Here is a 6,000-nt window from a genome sequence, read left to right on the forward strand (position 1 = left end):
ATCTAGCTCGGTGTTTCCTTTTTTACAGGTAACTCTAGAGATTCCACGTCCGACTAAATCATGAATATCATTCGATTGAGGTCTTATTTAAGCCGAAGGAGATGACGGCAACAAAACTATGTGTTACATGTTAGTTTGGAGATTATCTACAAACACCTGTAGGTGACCTTAAGTGAAATGAACTGTACATTACGAAAAGGTCTATTTTTAGGTCTCGACGAATTGATGATTTTTAGTTAAATAATATACAATGAATCAAAATGTTGTACTCTCCATTCATGATAGTGTAATATACATACCAGAGAACACGAAAGGCCTATTGATAAACAAATGAAAATAAACGGTATCTACTAACTACACTTAGTAAATGTAGGAAGATATCAAATTCATAAGTGTTAGGCGTATCTTTGTATCATCACACAGTCTTGATGGGCGTATTGCTTAATGAATAACAGCAACTACAGTTTCCGTGAAGATTTTCTCCACAACAGAAAAAGAAATAAATTATTTTCACTTTTTCAGTAGTTGACTATCTTCATTCGGTGGTTCTTACTCCATGCACAACCATTGTCCATCAGTATAACTGTAAATCTGAAGAGGATCATGTCGTGAACGGAACGAGTCACCTTTGAATAAATGTGCCTTGAAATTTAGACTGTTATAACTATTTTCAAAGATTATCCTTTGGTCGCTGAAATTTCCTGTAGTGTTTGTTTTAAATAGATTTGACTTTGATGTCTGACTTTTTATCGTTTCAAAGAAATGTTCCTGACGAGGGATGTTCTCAACGCTCCGTCAACGTTGAGAACATTAGACAAGTAGCAGTCGAAGTAGGATCTTCTAATTATATGTTTAATGGAAGTAGTGACAATTACTGTACAGTTGTGTGAGTATCTCGCGATGAAAGGTGTAAAGGAGGACTACGGTCCCAATGGCACCGTGGCCAAATGGCGAAGAACAATAATCGTTCCAAGAGAGACTGGGGAAGTGGAACTGCTCAATATCTAGCGTGGGCACGGCAATATGTGCGGAATTCGACCAGAGTGGTGGTATTAAACCCGCCTTATATTACGCGGACGGAATCTAGGACCGCGGTAAAGGGTACGCCGAAGCCGATGAAAAGATCAATAAGTATGTGTATTGGAATCGGCCGAGCAGCCGGGCGTAGTATTGGATTCGAAATTCCTAGCCAGTAAGACGCTTGTCCGGAGAGTAGCGGGCGAGTCGGTGGCGACTTGGGCGCCACCGCCTTCTATATTAAAGAATAATCTCGAGATCGCGGCGCTGGGCGCCCGTATCATTCATCGCTCCAGGTCGTGCCAGCGTCGCCGCCTCAGAGGTAGGCAACCTCGCGACGCGCCTCACCCCTCTCTCCCGTCTGGCGGCGAAGCCAGCAGTATCGACCTTTTTTTGAGACGGGTCCAGTCTACTATAGCGTCCAGATTTTAACGTGATTCCATTTCATGACTTCGTGGAAAGGATTGATCGGTTCGTCGCGAAGTGAGATACTTTAAAAATAAGTATTATATCCGAAAAAGAATCAGTAATGTATTTTACGTTATTTGACATAATCAACTCGGAGATAAGCGATCTGTGTTTATTGTAAGATGTCGATTAAGAAACAAAGGGTTTATCATTCAAGATCACAAATATAATTTTTACTGGTTATTAGTTTCGGCTAATTAATTAACCATCTTCAGACCACAAGAAATTTTTTTTTGTGTTCATCACCACACATCGTCATAAATTTGTTTAAGCTGCATTGGTTGTTACATAACCTTACAATGTTTTTTATCGTCCCCATGTGTCTGGCGTTGTTGTTATTTGTTATTTGATACAGTCAGTACGAAAATCTGACAAAGATCGCTTAACTCTAATTTAACTATTACAATAACAATATTAATCTGTAAATTTGCTAAGCCAGGCGAATGGAGACTATACAAATATTGTAAAATTGTATGAGAGCCAATGCAGCTAAAGCAAAATTATGACGATGTGGCTCACAAGATTGTGATACACACACACAAAAGTTATGTGAAGATGTCTAAATAATTATCTGAAACTAGTAAACAGTAAAATATTACACTAGTAACATTGATTCATAAAAAATTTCAATATACACCTTTTAAATTACTTTAAATTTTTATGGCCTGATAACGAACAGGAACCTGAAGGAAAAACCAATACCAATGGCCCTGCAGATCTGGTATCAGTGAAAGAGCTGCGAAACGTTACAAAAAAAATAAATAAGTAGGCACGTAATAATAATATAAACAGCGTGCTGATTAAATGTACATCTTATCAACGAAAGATTGCTAATTTTAGTGAATGCTTGTTGACTGAACATACATGCTCCAGACTAATGGAATGAAGCTTTGGCTTTCTCTACTTCGAGAAAGACGATAAATGAAAGTGAGCAAATTACCGAGGAATCAGTCTGCTATAATGGTTTTACAAGCTCTATGTTAATATTATAAACGTGATATTAATACACTTATGCACTAATGTCAGAGAAACAACATGGTCTCTTTTCACTTTGGCGCAAACAACGGAGAAAAGAACGGGATTTGGATCTGTTTTCATCGATTTTGAAAAGGCGTTTAACAAGGTAAAGCAAGAAACGATATGGGAATCGCTAAGGGAAATGGACGTTCCAACCTTTCATGGTACTTTCACTATGCAAAAATAATAAAATAGAGATTCACGTTGTAAGCAATGGAACATTGATAAAAAACTGTTTAATTTTCTGAGATATTAACAAGGACGCAACAGGAAAATATTTTATACAAGTCTTATGCATTTCATTCGTAACTACTGATCACTGTTCGCACAACTATTCTCTTACCGTACGACTGTAGGACGAGAGACGGCACTATGGAATATCGCATCTCTAAGTTGTGCTGAGTTTATGTGAACAGTCGACGAAATGGACTGGCCATGCAAAAACTTTGTCTATGTGATTGACCTGAAGATGATGATTTAATTTCTCTGAAACTAGTAACCATTGCGTATATTTGTGCGATCTGGGCGAATAAACTTTTTTTAATAAGACCAACCGTGTCATATTGTTGCCTTACGACACACATACCTACATTTAATATCAAAATAGACAAAAGAACTAATGTGACCTCCTTAGATTCAGACTACGCATTTTTACCACACAAGAAGTATGAAAATGACAAGAGCAAACTTCGTACGAAAGATAAGATCATTAAGTGTTAACGTCTGCTCAACTGCTCAACTCTATACTGAAAGGCCTGCACGATCACACGAGGGTAATGTGTTCAAATCGGAAATTACTTAACTACAATTGTTAGTACACGTATTCATAGGCTCACATTCTTCTGATATGTCATCCAGTACAGTTTGGCAACTACTAAGTTTTATGTATTGTGAAAGCTGTATTCCCAAATGCGTTCTTTCAGCAGTTCAAATATCGAGTTCCGACACAAAATAACACAAAACACAGATAACATAAGACTGTGGAATCTTTTGTGATGTTATACTGGGGGTGATATACTAATGATCTGAGAAAAACAATTTGAATATGTAGATAAGTTCTCGAAACACATCGTTACTAACGTATGAAAATATTAGTGAATTGTTACAGGGTGATTTTGTTATATTAACAGTTTATAAAATAGAATGTGTTACTTGGATATGTGCCGCGTGGGATTAGCCGAGTGGTCTAAGGCGCTGCAGCCATGGACTGTGCGGCTGGTCCTGGCGGAGGTTTGAGTCCTCCCTCGGGCATGGGTGTGTGTGTTTGTCCTTAGGATAATTTAGGTTAGTGGCATCTTAGGGACTGATGACCTTAGCAGTTAAGTCCCATAAGATTTCACACACACTTAGATATGAACCAATGTCTAAGGTGATTTAAGTTATCCGAGTGTAAGATGCTAGAGTCCACGTTTAGATCCCTTTTTCTTAGTGTGAAACAAAAGTTCTAACACCCTTACAATACTGTACAAATTAAATGACAGTTAATTCAATAGTTATATGAAGTATGAGCAGTGAAACCTCCATTCACTGATGGGCTGATGTTTTATATGTTCATTTAACTATATTATGAACACTGAATGGTTTTGTTGTTACTTTAATGACTGCAAATACCTTTGGCTGTGAATCATCTAGAGGGGAAAGTATTTCTAAGTTTGAAGTGTCCGTGAATGAAAGAAAGTAAATGGATGCATGTTTATGAACTAGGTGAGTCGTAGATGTACGCTACAAGAGCTCTCATTTAAAGTCTGGGGTTTCCGTGAGCTCGTACTCTTCCGTATCGATTTCTCACCGCCGTTTCCTGACGTGCCAGATAAAGTTCCTTCCAGTTTTCTTTACGTCCCGCCGTAAACATTGTGGAGTGCCTGTTAAAACGTACGGCTGCTGTGTTGTGAAGACGTACCGCATCAAATTCACGGAACTACCGTGACAGAAGCGACGTATTCATTATGAAGCGACAAGTTTTCACTGTATGTCACTGGGACAGAAAACACAGAGCATAGAGAAGCCCTGCTTATGAAGATTCCGACAGGGATATTCTGCCATTACATCGCTACGAAGCCACACGTATTTAATGAGATACAGTTGGCTGAGTCTCTTCTTGCTTGTCCGTCTGAAACTTTGCCATATACTTTCTGAAAGACGCCGCTGAACAATTTGCCATTGAGGCTTGGTTCCCGAGCTCTTGCCGATACGTTTGGAATCGACATTAAATAGTCGTTGTCGCTGAAACTACTACAGTATTTCAGTTAAAAGGTCAGAGGGAGCTAAGGGAGTACGACCTTCAATAGGACGATGCCAGGGAAACATTTCGATGTTCAAACTCGCATTCGCACCAAGAACATCTTACCTTGAGCGACAAGAAAAGGAAGACACGAGTTCATTTTTGTTATAACGACTCTATAATAGTAATTAGATGATATACACTACAGCTTTTGGGATGCCTTTTCGATGTTCTTTGTTTATGTTATGATCTATAGTACATTTTTTCCACATGAAATGTTTTGAACACCAACGTGTAGAATGACTCTTACTTAAGCTTAGTGTTAACACCCCACTGACGTTTCGTGTTTCACTAGCTTTACGATTTTTTTTCTCGACTTCTACACAGTACACGTTTAGTTAGTTAGTTAGTTACATGTTCCATGGGTCATTTGAACGATTCTTTCATCGAAATGGTATGGAACAAGTCAGTTTAGAGGATATTTATTCATGCTTAATGTTAACATTAATGAACATATTACTGCTTTCTCCTACTGCTAGATTAAGAACAAGTCTCTTCTATTTAAAAAAAAAATATTTCGTCAGTGGAATAGGAGGAGTCGTCCAGTAGAAATGATTTTAAACTACTTTCTTGCGTTTGTGTTTTGGACAAAAGACAAATATCTTGCTTTTCTGCGTACTGAACTGCTTTCTGTGCCACTCACGGCCGACCCATATTCCCACTTTGCTCCTCCTATCCGCGGTCCCTGACGCTTCCTGTGTTCCAGCTACTCTAAGAATCCTCCTGGAGGTCGGACGTGCTTGTGCATCCACACTGAAGAAGGTGGATCCATTGTCCTCCTAGGCTAGTCAATTATATGAATACGTGCAGTCTGTTCTTCAGAAATAACCGAAAGAACAGACACCATGCTTTCATATAACGTAAAGGTGTTTGCTACAAATGATAGAGGAGTCGCAATACGTTGGCATATTACACAGTCGGTACTGTTCAATGTACATGCCAGCACAAGTTCGGCAGTCAGCAAATGTCGCCCAGTTATTTACGTAATCCCATCCACCGTGGCGAGGTCATTTGACATAGGATGGTAGAAACCGGTTTTTAATTGTTCTGAGGCAAAAAAAATACGTAGTGACATCGGTTTTTAACTCTCCTGGGTCCAAAAACAGCACAAGACGCAAAATGACATCGATTTATAACTGTCATGAGACTGGCGCAATACGTGTTCAGTATACTGCCCAACGTTTTCTGCCGCAATTTAAAATCGAGAAACAGCACGT

This window comes from Schistocerca cancellata, chromosome 8 (genome assembly GCF_023864275.1).
Source record: "Schistocerca cancellata isolate TAMUIC-IGC-003103 chromosome 8, iqSchCanc2.1, whole genome shotgun sequence".
Classification (NCBI taxonomy): domain Eukaryota; kingdom Metazoa; phylum Arthropoda; class Insecta; order Orthoptera; family Acrididae; genus Schistocerca; species Schistocerca cancellata.